The 15,271-nt window shown below is 42.3% G+C and overlaps 1 long non-coding RNA gene across 1 annotated transcript in view; it reads left to right on the top strand.

The window, feature by feature from the left end:
* LOC310661142 overlaps window positions 1–14,171 on the top strand; it is a 29,332-nt gene extending 15,161 nt beyond the window's left edge. The window contains exons 2-3 of the long non-coding RNA XR_014503774.1: window positions 373–494; window positions 13,996–14,171. This is a non-coding gene — a long non-coding RNA (uncharacterized lncRNA). The remainder of the gene's footprint in view (window positions 1–372; window positions 495–13,995) is intronic.
* The last annotated feature ends 1,100 nt before the right edge of the window (window positions 14,172–15,271 follow it).

Here is a 15,271-nt window from a genome sequence, read left to right as displayed (position 1 = left end):
TCAGGCTCTGAAGCCAAATGCTGCCATCCAGGCTTTTCTGCCTGCCCCTTGGGACTCTCCCCAGGCCAGGCCACACCCCTCATGGGCCTGGCACCACTGCTTGTCCTTGAAATGTGATCATGCCTCTTACTTGAGGTGGTGTAGTGGTTAAGAGTGGTGGACTCGTAATCTGGTGAACTGGGTTCGATTCCCCGCTCCTCCACATGCAGTTGCTGGGTGACCTTGGGCCAGTCATACTTCTCTGAAGTCTCTCACAGAGTGTTTGTTGGGGGGAAGGAAGGGAAAGGAGAATGTTAGCCGCTTTGAGACTCCTTCGGGTAGTGATAAAGCGGGATATCAAATCCAAACTCTTGTTCTTCTTCTACTTGCCAGATGGAGAGAAGTGTGTACAGAAACCTCTGGATTAAACATGGGTCAAATGTAGGTTACGTACAAAGGGAAGAATTGCACCTGTTGCTCCAGCCACTTCTTGCCTCTGGCTATACCCACTACAGGTATGTGGCCCCTAGAAGCTTGTCTATGTTGGAATGTGGCCCTTGAGCTGAGAAAGATTCCCCCCTTGATATATTATAAGATGTCACAAGACTCTTGCCAGATTTGCTGCACCAGAGCAACCCCCCTGGAGATAATTCCTATAGATATTTATTTCACTCCTGAGAGTTTCTTTCCCTCGCACGTCTGCCTTATTCTTTTCAGATGCAGATGCCAGGAACTACTTTGTTATTATAATAGCCCACATGTGCTGTATTTACAATATATCCCCACACAAATGGGATCCACTGATTTGCAGGATTAGATGGTGACCCTGCTTCATATCCCCTTCTAAACCAAGCGAGTGAAAATCATTACCGACTATCCGTGAGATGTCCAAAGGGAATTGAGTCTTAGCAGCCTCATCCGAGTCCCTAATGTACTCTAATCCCTAAACAGGAAGGTTGAGTTGCATTGATATGACGCAACGCTCTGGATAAGTAGGGAGATCGCAGAGGCAGAGGACTTGCAGAGCAAATCCTACATCTCTTGTGGAATACATTTAATCAAATGAAGGAGAAAAGCAGCGGCAATAATTCACTTTTCCTGCAATGTTTCTGCAAACTGCCGTGATTGAAACAGAAGGGAATGCTGGCTTCTCCCCCTCCCTCCTTTCTGATATCTGACTCTCACAGGGCCATTTCACACTTTGCACAGTGCAAACCCGGGTCTGCCACAGTCAGCCAATCCTAGTTTCATAACAACTGTGTTTATACATGTGGCTGCATATACATCATACATTTAATGCATATTTAAAGCACAAACCGCCCCCATCCTGGGAACTAGAGTTTGTAATTGTATTCTGTGGGAGATAAACTACAGTTCCCAGGATTATTTGAATGGTTATGTGCTTTGAAAGTGCTGTATAGTGTGTACACAGTCTATGTTTGTCTATAGACCCTTGCAGGTTATCTATTTATTAAGCATTCATTCGGATTTGCTTACAAAAGCTTATGGAGAGGTGAGATTATGTCTGATCTTTTCTTCTTCTTCTTGATCATTCATTCTGATTTGTTTGCATGGTGTTTATTTGACTAAGAGGCTGCATTTATCCCGATTTGCCTGTGGGGGATGTTCACATATCTTCCTGTTAGTCATTTGCTCACCCTATAACTTTTCAATGCATTTCCCCATCACTTTCCAAACTGCAAAAAGTCCAGCTTTTTAAAATGTTGATTTGTTGTGCTAGGACAACAGAGCACCTTAATCCACTTCAAACGCACAAACTGAAAGCTCTGGTGTGCACTATTGCAAATATTAATATTGCACAGCTTGAAGCAACTGGATGCATTAAAAACTCACCGCTTTTGGACCGAAGCATTGTGCAGACCCATTAGATATTATTCAAAACTTTACTTGCAGAACTTTCTTCAAAACAGAGCACAAACATCAAAGATGCATCCAAATAATTCCATACAATTCCTTGTGCTGTCCAGCACAGGCTCAGCATCTTAAAAATAAAATAAAATTCCAAACACACCTATAAGCAAAGGTGTCTCTCCTTACAGCCTCCATTTTGCCTGAAGTTGCATGCTCTTGGAGTGAGTTCAGTTATCACATCTTACTCTCAGAGAGGCTGAGAACAAAGACTAAAGGCAACTGGAGATTTGCAACCAAATACCCTTGTTCCCTGATCTAAGGTTAAACACTCACATGTTATCTACCAGAGAACAACAACAGTTAGTTACCAACTCAGAGACCACTTCGTGCTTTTCTTTAGTTTCAAGGGTATTTTCCAATGTCAAACCTTTCAGCAATACACATATATATTCCCCTTTCAGTGTCAGTTAAATAATTACACTTAACATGCGCTCGGATCCCTCCTGCAAAATATTGACAGTCGGATGGCACTATATGTTTGTCTGGATCTTTCCCCACCAACTCCTCTTTTCCAGGACTTTTGATAAACTATGATGATGTTGTTTTGCTGTCTGTGTGCTGCAGAGGCTTCCTTCTGCTGTTCTTGGAGTGGAGGGGAGACTTTTGTGCATTTTTCTAAATTCCATATATGTTTATGTGAAAGTGTCCATGTTATAATCTAATATTGACTTATTCTTTTAAGATATGCTGCAAGTCATTTGTGTAACAAGCAAATAACTAGTTTTATAAACATATAAATAAATTTCAATGTTTGCCTTTTAAGATGGGCATTACATGCCACGTTTTTCATTATTTTATATTGCTCCTTAAAATATTGCTGTGAGCTGCCCTGAGCACTGTGCATGCCGTGGGAGGGGAGGACATAAATAGTCTGAAACAGGCATTAAATAGTCTGTGAAGAGGCTCAAAAGCTTAAATTGAAAGAGAGAAGATGGCAGCAAACTGATCTAAATTTCCCCGAGTAAGGCTAGCAAAATATCTCAGCAGGGAAGGGGGAGTTGTTCACATATCGCAATCTGGGACCCACTGAAAACACGGAGGTTCTTTCCATAGTCACGGCTAGGCTCTTATCATTCCCTTCCTCCTTCCTACCACCACTGGGTTTATATTTGAGAGTCCGCTGCTGGTGAAGAAATTATCCATATCGTGTGAACAGCTGGCATGCCCTGCTGGAACTAGAGATGCTGTTAGCACCTAAAAGGGAATTTGGAAACAAATTTAGATGCACCTGCTTAAGGAAAAATACCCCAGGATTTGCAGGGTTTGGAGCATTCCACTAAAATTAATGGAAATTTTCAGGAAGTTCTGCATATCTCTTTGACTATACAGGAAGGCTCCAGCATTAATGATTTTTTTTCCTGCATTCTTTCCCTAGAATTGTTGCCTGATTCTCTTTTGAGGCAGGAGCAGGATGCTGTTCCATGGCATATATTGACACTGCTGCTCCACTGCATGTTTGTTTGGGTTTATTTTTATTTTTTTTTGCTCTGTATCAGATCCAAGATTATCTGCCTCCATCTGCTATCTGTCTATTTTGGCAACATGACCCGTGCATCACCCTGCTTTTCTTTTACTTCCTAGACCAGCTTTCTTCCATTCAGCGCCTGATGCTTCTCTCTCTTTCTAAAAGAAAAAAATACACCATAAATTCCCCACATGCCATGGAAGAAGCATGCTAGAAAGGATTATGTGGAAGAGGGGAGGACCAGACTCTCCCATATAAGCAACAGGGTGGCATGTGTAATAAGTTACCTAAGGTGGACTTTGCAGAAATATGGGAGAATACATGGGGCGGTGAAGGGTCTTTAGGGCAGACCATGCACATCTGCAACAAGAAAAATGTTTAAAAAAAATTAAAGAGGCAAATTTGCTCTGGATCTTAGTTAGCAGGCCCTAGCCTTGCTGAACTTTATTATATTAGATTAAATTTGTATCCCAGCTGTTATGTGTGCCAGTGTGGTTGCTCGAGAGTGAACAGGCAAGACTCCCACTGCTCTTTTCAAGGTTTTATTATCTGTACAAAACATTAACAGTGCAGAACGTCTCAATTCCCTGTCTTGCTCAGTCACTAGCAGAATCTGGGAGTGGGCGGTCCTTAAACGTGCCCCAGCAGAGCAGTCTTTTGACCCCCATACTACGCCTCCCCTCTCTGCGCATAAACCGACTGCGCAGAGAGGGCGTGGGCAAAGGGGGACCTGCCTCCCCCCCCACTTTGTTCATGGCTCTCCCTTGCATCCTCCGAGCCCTGCATCCCTTCCCTACTGGAGGCGTGGCTTCCCTCCTCCCCGGAGGAAGAGCTGCTTCGCACGATCTTCGGAGTCTCCCCGTAACCCAACTGCCCTTCCACCTCTCGCCTCTGAGCTGATGGCAGTTTCCTGACACCACCCCTCTTCACAAAGTCTCCAGGACAGCAGACTTATCGGTAATTTTAAAAAATACAGTTAAAACTAAAATACAGTAAAAACAACTATAGCATTTTAAAAACTGTTTAAAACATCTTTAGAACAATAAAACACAGTAGAAAATCTAAATCAAGTTTAAGAACAAATGTAACCCAAACACTTGTTTATTTGCTCTGGCAAAATTCAGCAGGAATCATTGCAAACTGGGCCACTGAATGTCTTCCTAGAAGTGTGCTCTCTTAAGTCCTGCTTATTTCAAAGGAATGAATATGCAACAAGCTGTCTCTGGCTTATCGTTTTTTCTGCTTAAATATCTTTGCTCCTTTTGCTTGTGTCTTCTTTTGATGGCGGAGCTGAATAAGTGATCAGGCATCAACAGTAATCAGAAACAAATTGTCAAGTGTGTTTCTCGGAGCAGGGTGTGTGTGTGTGTGTGCGCGCGCACGCATGCGAGCAATTTACACACCCCCCCTGCACATTCATGCAAACAGCATTGCAATGCTGCTTTGTGGGTACCTGTGCATCACTTGGTGAAAACGTTTTGCTTGCCTCTCTTGCTCTCTGGCTTTTCATTTCACCTCCCACCAGCATCTGCATTCTCTGAAAAGTTTGAAAGCGCAATTGTAGCTCCCCCCCTCTCTTTGTGCAGATAAAGGGGAAGGATGTGCTAGAGAGAGGGAGGGAGAGAAGGTAAACAGTGCTGTGACTTGCTCAGTCAGAAAACTCCCCCCTCCCCTTTCACAATACAAGGATAAATAAGTTATTTGTCATTACCTGGGAAGAAACATCTTTTGCCCAGGGCCTCCCTCCTGCTTCTATTCATACGGAGCATCTTTTGCCAGAATGTGGAATATAACCTGTCACTGCTTTTCCTTTGTAGTATGAAGAGTATGTTAATAAAAGGGAGCAATTCTCCAGACACAGCTGCTGTATATCCACCACTTGCTTGTGCTGGTGGCCTGTTTCATGGGAGGGCACTGGCATCCCCAGCAGACCAGCCTAGGTTTCAATGACACATAACTGAACTGGGGACAGACTTTTCATGGCTGGAGGATCACAGCCCATGACCTCCATGCACCCTGCCCAAGCTTGTGCCCCAGGAATGTCACTTAGGTGCTGCTAATGCAGATGGATGCCAACAGTTTCTCCCCTGGTCCTTATTTTAAAAGGGGTTAATCTCCTCTCTGTTTCCCTGCTCCAATCTCTCTTGGTTGTTCATTGTCTCTGTAGCTGCTTCTTGAATACTTATGGCTTTATCAAGGCCCTGTAGATGCACAAGAGAGCCTCTCAAGGATGATCTTCAGTCAATTATTATATATTGTGACTGATTAGGGAAAGGTAAGAAAGAGTTTAGATATCTCGTACCCTCCACAGCATGAGAATTTCTCATCCTGCCTTTCCACCAATGAGCTCAAGGCAGCAGTGTTCAGTGGAAGTTTCTAGTGTGTACTCTTTTGCTTCTGGAGAAATTTAAGGATGGTGTTGTCTTGATTGGTGGTGATCTTTATCATACATTTCAACATTACTACGATGAAAATAGGGACGTGCCATTCCATAATGATAATTTTACTATTTATACCCCGCAACACCTTACCGTGTTGCCCCAGCCACTCTGGGCAAATTCCAACACATACAAAAACATAATAAAACATTAAACACTTAAAAAAAACTTCCCTATACAGGATTGCCTTCAAACGGCTCGGGGGTCGGATAACTACATACCCTCCAACATTTCTCCAATGAAAATAGGGACATCCTAAGGAAAAGCGGGACATTCCAGAACCGAATCAGAAACTGGGACAGCTTCTCTAAATCAGGGACGCTTTATATGTCATGAGGGTTTGGACAGGAAGGGCCAGGAAGCCCTGATTTCTCCATCTAGGGAGTGCAAATCTGCAAATCTTTTGATCTCTCATGGCTTGATGGCAGGAGAGACAGCCTGATGGCCCAGGTTTCACTTTCTGTTCCTCTCGCTATGGGTCCCTTTCCAGTGGTACCTCGGGTTTACAGTGGTACCTTGGGTTACATACACTTCAGGTTACATACGCTTCAGGTTACAGACTCCTCTAACCCAGAAATAGTACCTCAGGTTAAGAACTTTGCTTCAGGATGAGAACAGAAATCATGCTCCGGCGGCGCGGCAGCAGAAGGAGGCCCCATTCGCTAAAGTGGTGCTTCAGGTTAAGAACAGTTTCAGGTTAAGAATGGACCTCCGGAATGAATTAAGTACGTAACCCGAGGTACCACTGTATGTCCTATTCTCTCCAGGATGGCTTGAAGGAGGCCTGGGTAGGTCTCGAGAAGATCTCGGACCATGCACTGGTAATAATTAACCTTTTGATTCTGGGCACTGTGGCCAGTGAACTATAACACTAGTGCGTCCATGCACACACAAACAGCTCCATCTCTAGGGAAATAACCTGGCCTCTTTAAATTAATTACATAAATGTACAAGGCTGTAGAATATTTTCAGGTTTGAAGTTGTCAGGAGTTGATACACCTCAGCTGGATGTAGACTGGCAAGGATTAACAGCCATTATCTTTCTGGACAAATGAAAGTTCTCATAATTCTTTGGGATGATACTGCTTTTAAGGTATAGTGCAGATGAGGCCTATGGTTGTGTGTGTGTGTGTGGTGAGGTTTTTCATGTTCCCTCACATAAAAAGCTTCCTCTGTGTAAAAAAAACAAAACCCCTAGCACCTCTGGGAGAGGATTACATTAACTTTCTCCACATTTTTCCCACACATATGGGCTATGTTTACTAAAATGTTGATTTAATCATAATTATTATACATAATCATACATAATTAATCAGGATTATTGTACATAATTATACGTAAATCGTAACTACAACACATTAATTCCTACCACTATGTGTTAGAAAACTTACACTTATTAGAAATATAAATCTGAGGTAAGGAACAATTTCCAGGGCATAAAATGTTAAGACTTCACTTAAATATTGAAACATGGTACCATTAAAAACGCAGATGCTTTTTAGACAGTATTAATATTTACCTATAATACACTAAACGTAAAATGCTGTCGTTTGCATATCATACTAAGGGCACCAGCAACTTAATTCTAATTCCATCTGTGAACGCTTGTAAAACCAACTACAAATGCGACTTCCAAAGATATATTTTGTATTTCTTTAATTTAAAAACTACATTTCACATTATAATAAAGAGAATGGATTGCCACTTCCTACAGTTTTCTTAGCATTCCAAAACCACATAAAGGCATTCCAGTCCCATTCGGCTCGATTTATTCCGTTTTCCTTTTTTTTTTACCCAAGGAGACTGTGCAATTTTGCTCAGTGTTACTAACATCAAGGGGGTCAAGGAGGGGCAACGGGAGGTGGGGGAAGGCAGATCTACTGACATACCCCAAGCCCTGCTGGTTTGTGCCAACCAAGGCAGAAGACATGGCTGTGGGAGATCTATGAAATTATCCCACTAGAAGGTTTCAGGATCTGTAAAAATCCTGGGAGCTGCTCCCTCTGACAAGAACACCCCCCCCCCCCGGATAACTTCCGCATCTGACTGCTGAACTGGCAGAGCAGGGAATATAATTTGCTTGTGGCAGGTATATGGCAGATAACTATTTTAGCAGGCAACAATTTCCATTGCCACTAATGAAACCATACACATATTACGTATTAATTTTTAAGTATCAGTTGGGTGATTGGTTGCTTTGTTACCAAGGAATATTGCGGCTATTACTTCCAAATAAACATGCGTAGAATCAAGCTTTCAACTAACTAGCAACTTCACATAGGCTTGCAAGACCAACTCTACATGTGGCTGCTGTAAAGGGGTATTATTAAGTCCCTGGAGCATTTTAAAAATTAACAACTTCTTGCCTATTTAAGATAGAATTTTTAAGATAGCATTATAAAGCTTAAAACACAACAAGGTATAGTTTTAGTAGCATAATGGCAAAGACTAACTCAAAGTATTATTATTATTACCGGTATTTCAATTTATAAACCGTCTGAAACCCCTTTGCATCTGCATCATCATTATTTTTCATAAAATATCATAAAATATCAGGACAGTGTATAGTGTTAAAAACAGAACACAATAAAAAAATTATAAAATAAAAAAATATAATATAAAAATACAGTGGTACCTTGGGTTAAGAACTTAATTCATTCTGGAGGACCGTTCTTAACCTGAAACTGTTCTTAACCTGAGACACCACTTTAGCTAATGGGGCCTCCTGCTGCCACCGCCGCGCGATTTCTGTTCTCAACCTGAGGTAAAGTTCTTAACACGAGGTACTATTTCTGGGTTAGCAGAGTCTGTAACCTGAAGCGTCTGTAACCTGAAGCATCTGTAACCCGAGGTACCACTGTAAGGTGACTGGCTAATCAAATTGAAAATTAACAGCTAAAAATGCTTATTGGGGTAAAAAGGTATTTAAGAGATGCCTGAAAGTCCACAGCAAGGATGCCTGCCAAATCTCTGCTGGAAGAGTGCGTCCCACAGAAGGGACCAGTGACAATAAATGCCCAACTTCTAATTGAGGCCCTGCAATGTGGGGAACAACTGACAGCACTCCTCTGGATGATCTCAGTGATTGTGTTAGATTACAAGGGCTCAGGTGGTCCGTAATATATGGTAGGCCTAAGTTGTTCAAGGCTTTGTATATCAACACAAAGACATTGAACTTGGCCTGGTAGCATATGCAGATGTTTTAGCAGAGGTGTCCCATGCTGCCAGCTGTTTGCTCCCGACAGCAGTCTAGCCCAGAGCTTTCCAAACTTTTCACGTTAGTGACACACTTTTTTAGACATGCATCATTTCACGACACAGTAATTCAGTTTTGCTAGCAAACCGGAGGTTAAACTGACCCCTTTCCAGGCACAGGAGGACTGCAGGGATTGTTTGCAGCCAACACACTAACGTGCTGCGACATACAGTTTGGAAAGCTCTGGTCTAGCCACTGAATTCTGCACCAGCTGGAGTTTCCAGACCAGGCACAAGGGTATTTCCACATAAATAGGACTGACCTATGTGAAGTGCTGTAAATGCTCTGAACCTATTTTATAGGTGTCAAGTATTTTTGCCCCCAGTTATTCTACAAAGCATTCGCAAATGAAGCTGCAAATAAAAAGGGCAGCTGTCTACATCACGCAGCACCTAAAATCAAGATACTGTAGGTTTCAGCCTTTGCAGAATAGGGCCCAGTCGCTGAAGGACTAATGAATTACAGAGGCATGATTTTTGAAAGTTCAGCAATATAATATTCATAAATAGTGTTATTAATTTGTCTAAGCCCCTCAGGGACTCCATGCAGAAAAGAATAGGCAGAGTAGGAATAAATTTGATTAATTAAGCAAGTGGGACTACAGGAATTGGAGGCATAAACAATTCAAAACTACTATTGTAATTGTAACGGTTACAGTGACAATTTTAGTGCATTGAACTCTTACACAAATTGCAATTACAGTGTCATCAATCTTTTTAAAAATAATAAAATAAAATAAAATAAAAAGTGAACCACCTTTTTAGCCCTATGTGACTAAACTCCACTCCCCACACAGGATGGAATTCTGATGTCACTTTTCAAAATACAGAGATAGAGGGCAAAGATCCATGTAGGACAAAACTAAGAAACAAGGAGAGTCCTGGTGGAACAAGCCAAATGCTTATCTAGTCCATTAACCTGTTCTCACATTGGGAGCCTGCAAGAAGGAACTGAGAACAGCAGCGTTATCCCTATTTGTTCTACCCGGAAACTGGCCTTCAGAAGGAGACCATAGCTCTCGTGGCTAGTAGCTGCTAAAAGCCTTATTCTCCATTAATCTGTCAAATATCCTTTTAAAGTGATCCAAGTCGGTGGCCATCGATACATCCCGTGGGAGAAAATCCCATAGTCTGCACTGTGTGAAGGCCACGTTTGTTGGCTAAGAAATGTAACATTTCAGCAAATTACATGAGAACACAGAAAGGACTCTGCTGGGTGAGGCCAAAGGACTTTCTAGGAGTTTCCCCACTGTTACCTCCCTGTGAATTGTATCCTAGTTTCATATTGCATGTAGCCATTCAAGATTAGCAACCATTATTGGACTTCGTTGTTGTTTAGTCGTTTAGTCGTGTCCGACTCTTTGTGACCCCATGGACCAGAGCACGCCAGGCACTCCTGTCTTCCACTGCCTCCTGCAGTTTGGTCAAACTCATGCTGGTAGCTTCGAGAACACTATCCAACCATCTCGTCCTCTGTTGTCTCCTTCTCCTTGTGCCCTCCATCTTTCCCAACATCACGGAGTCTCTTCTCATGAGGTGGCCACAGTATCGGAGTCTCAGCTTCAGGATCTGTCCTTCCAGTGAGCACGCAGGGCTGATTTCCTTAAGAATGGATAGGTTTGATCTTCTTGCAGTCCATGGGACTCTCAAGAATCTCTTCCAGCACCATAATTCAAAAGCATAAATTCTTTGGCAATCAGCCTTCTTTATGGTCCAGCTCTCACTTCCATACATCACTACTGGGAAAACCATAGCTTTAACCATATGGACCTTTGTTACCTTCCATTAATGAAGAGGGTGGTCCTCCATTCTGACGAGTTGCCTTCACAGTGAGACTCAGGATCCCATCCTTCTGTCACTGGGTTAGAGAAAAGGAAAGATGCAGTTTCCATACTGCATATAAAGCATATGACTTGTTGGGTCCCCTGCTAGGTTTTTTTTTTAAAATAAAATCTTTAGAGCTATCATCTAATTATGCCTAATGCAACATTTTGAGGAAAATGCTGAGATTTTGCCTTGGGCAAAGTAGGTAATGAAGGGAAGGGGGGGGGAAAGGGGGGGCCGAGAAGGCTAGCCCATACACCTGTAAGGGAATGTTCACATTTTCACCTTAGAAAGCAGTAAGTCTGATTTTCCCTCCTCCTCCCCCAAAATCACCACAGGTTCCCCAATGCAGGGAGCATTTATTTCTTTATTTAAATACCTATACTGCCTTTCATCCGAGGATAACAGAGTGGTACTGTTTTTAACTCATCCGTAGTGGATGTGTGCTTGCACCATGGAACTCACCTGTGTGCACTTAATCGTTCAACAGTAACCGTGGTTACCTGGATATGACATAGCAGCGAAATACTAGTGTGCATCAGGTACATATCTGAGCATGCACAGTCTGGCCGCTCTTCTTGTGCCTGTGCTCTGGAGAGGCTTTTTGAATTTGGTCCTTTCACTCCTACAATGACATCATCACTATAGGACCCCCCACAGCAGAAGAGGTGGCTTTGGTAAAGGGGCTCACAAGGCTTAACAACAACAACAACAACAACAACAACAACAATAATAATTTATACCCTGCCCATCTGGCAGGGTTTCCCCAGCCACTCTGGGCAGCTTCCAACAAAAGATTAAAAATACATTAAAACAGGGCCCGATTTAGGTTTGATGAGGCCCCAAGCTACTGAAGGTAATGGGGCCCTTTATAGGTCCAGCTGTCCTTTGTCAACAACAAATTGTCGCTGTTTTGTGTGTTGAATATGTGCTATATGGTAATTTATGGACCTAATAGATATCTAAAGCCATTTGCACATAACAAATAGGAGCCTACACAACACAAAACACTGTTACTGTACGTAGCTTTTATTTTAATTTTTTAATCTTATATTTTGGAAATGTACATCCAGGTTTTTTCCCCTTTAATTTTTTTTTGGGGGGGGCGGCCAAGAGAGTGGGGCCCTAAGCTATAGCTCGTTTAGCTTAGAAATAAATCCGGCGCTGCATTAAAACGTCAGTCATAAAAAACTTCTCTAAACAGGGCTGCCTTCAGATGTCTTCTAAACGTCAGATAGTTGTTTATTTCCTTGACATCTGATGGGAGGGTGTTTCACAGGGCAGGCACCACTACCAAGAAGGCCCTCTTCCTGGTTCCTTGTAACTTTGCTTCTCGCAATGAGGGAACCGCCAGAAGGCCCTCGGCGCTGGACCTCAGTGTCCGGGCAGAACAATGAGGGGGGGGGGAGAGAGACGCCCCTTCAGGTATACTAAAAGGTGTAGGGTTGCCATATTTTGAAGAGCAAAAAAGAGGACATATTTGCTGACTTCTACTCTTAACTATAGATTGGTCTGATGACTCTACCCATGAAAAAGAGAACGTGTTCAGGGGGAAAAAATGACACATGGCAACCCTAAATTGCATGGGCTTATGGTTCCAATTGCTGTAAAGTTGGTTTGAAAGGGGGGGGGGCAGAAACAGGATGAGAGCACACATTACTAAGAACGCTGTGTGAACATGGCTTTAAAATGCAACACTAGAAACATGAAGAATGCACATTAAATGTAAGTTTGAACATACTCTAAGTAAGGAGGCAACTATTTCAAAACCCTCAGTCAAGGGCTGGGGGGATAACTGAAGAATTTGAGCTAAAAGGGAAGTGGTCCAAAGCTTCAGATTAATTGGAACTTGCACAGGAGTTAGTAGTTAGTTCTCATTACCTATTGCATATCCTTTGCTTTGTATTTAATCAAATTTCTTGCTCAGCTTAAATCCCCAACTGTTGTTTCGTCTCTTCATTGTGGGCGTCGCGGTGCAGAGCGCTAATTGAGAACACTCATGCCCATTCCATGCATCGTCTAAAGCAGCTTATGAAAAATATGTTTCCGAATAAAGCAATTAGTCTGTTGCTGGAGCTCTACCTCAGCTTTCTTTGTTGTCTCGAATTGCCAATGACAATTTTAGCTATGGAAAATGTTATATGAAAATTTTTAAGGCTGGAAGCTGGGGCCATTTCCTTTTTAATATTAATTAGAATTAGATACTATCTGCTCCTTTCCCACACCATCATTTGGATGTGTTCCCCTGAATGCTTTATACATCTTAATGCAAATTAGTCTTTATTGATCTCTGGTGCCTGGGAAGAAATCAAGATTGAATTTTGTGTAAAGCAGCTGCTGTTTAGGGAGCTGATACTCTGAAATCAGCAAGTGTTATGGATAAGGATGCAGATGAACCAAACCTGATCTTCTACAGAATGCATCCGCAAGGGGTTTCTTTCCTTTAATGCACAGGAATAGATGAAGAGATGAGAGAGAAAGTGCAAATGAATCTCTTCTTTCCATTTCGAAATAGCAAGTAACAATGCGACACTTGATTAATTCCACTGATAATATAATGGACTTTTCAGAGATGATCACTGCATTTAACTCACCAGGAAGGGGAGGCACTGTCTGCATTTCTTATAATAGCTTCCATTCTCTGTTCTAGTTCTTTGCAACTTAATGCTGAACACCTTTATAAAATACCCTTAACCCTCCCACAGTCCACAGAAAGGCTCCATCTTCCAGGTGCCTTTGAATTAGTCAAGAAATGTTGTTCCTGAATTGCTGCAATTCTGAACTTTGTGAGCTTTTGCAAAATGGGTTTAGTGAATCGTGAAGCGTTACAATGCATATATAATAAACACAAGGACAATAAAGAACCAGGCCAATGACAGAATTCATTCACATAATAATACCTCCATAGGTCTTAAATAATTTGTAGATAAACATTTGCATGCATACCTGCAGAGTATGCATACCTATGAATATTAGCAATGGTAATTGCAAATGCATACATACAGAAATTGGAGCAAATTCCACATGCACAATGTTCTAAACAAATGAGATAAAAGCCAGAACGACTCTTAGTGTATCATTATTGTTTTTCTTCCATTTCAGAAATGAGACCATTCAGGAATCCAACACCCAGGGAGAAATTTGGATGTGAAGAACTTTGAAAGCATCCCTGCTAAGGTTGAACAGCAGATTTTCTGTTGTGTTTACAGAGGCTACCTAAAATGAAATGAGAAATGCACTGATTTGCAGTTTTTTTTAAAAAAAGGCACTGGGTTTTGGGGTTAGTTACAATTCTTAATGTCAAAATCTTGTCTTCTGTCATCTTTTAAAAAGCCTCAGTGGTAAGCCACACTTCTTGTTGCTTTCTGCACTACAGAAGAAAAAAGTCAATAGTATCTCTTAAGATAATTATGAGATAAATTATGTACAACCCAATGCAATTTGTACCACACTCTGCAGAGTAAAATACTTAAGATACACGGAAGACAATGTATTTCTCTGCAATTATTGCATGCATTATGTGGTAGCATATAGGATGTTGCAGCTAGAAGGGAATCTTAAAGGCCAAAGGTTATTGCTCCTACCCAGTATATGAAAAAAAGAGGATTAATTATAGCCCAACAGATTTGTATTGGGAATCCATTCCTGAGTGAGTGCAATTGCTTATGGAACCAAAATGGTGCCACCCATTGACCGGATGGAGGGATCAGGCTTGGGGGAGCCCCCAGATTTTCAGAAGTACATACCTATTTAAGGGGGAGAGCTATAGGAGCCCCCACCTCAACAGTCCAGTGAAGACTGAGCATGCCCAGTGGCTTAGCAGCAAAAGTGCTGCTCTGCATTTAAATGATGAAGAAGTGTGCTTCCTTGGCTAGAGAAGCTGAGTCAGGCATGTCTGGAAGGGAGGTAATGGGAGGTGAGAGCCTGAGTCTCCTTTGGAGAGTGAGTCTCCATATTTTAACCAGCTGGGACCTGCCCGGGATAAAGCATGTATTGGAGCTCAGAATCTGCTACCACCATCTTGCTGAGACCCCCCACAGGGTCCTCAAGGTCTCAAGTGTGGTGTAGTGGTTAAGAGTGGTGGACTCGTAATCTGGTGAACCAGGTTTGCTTCCCTGCTCCTCCACATGCAGCTGCTGGGTGACCTTGGGCTAGTCACACTTCTCTGAAGTCTCTCAGCCCCACTCACCTCACAGAGTGTTTGTTGTGGGGGAGGAAGGGAAAGGAGAATGTTAGCCGCTTTGAGACTCCTTCGCGTAGTGATAAAGCAGGATATCAAATCCAAACTTTTCTTCTTCTTCTTCCAAGCTTCTCTGACCATCCCTCCAAGACAGGACTCAAGACATGCTGTCAAAGATATGTTAGCAAAACAGCTAAA

Source organism: Podarcis tiliguerta (genome assembly GCF_965153285.1).
Source record: "Podarcis tiliguerta genome assembly, chromosome: 12".
NCBI lineage: Eukaryota > Metazoa > Chordata > Lepidosauria > Squamata > Lacertidae > Podarcis > Podarcis tiliguerta.
This window is presented reverse-complemented; position numbering and strand designations above follow the sequence as displayed.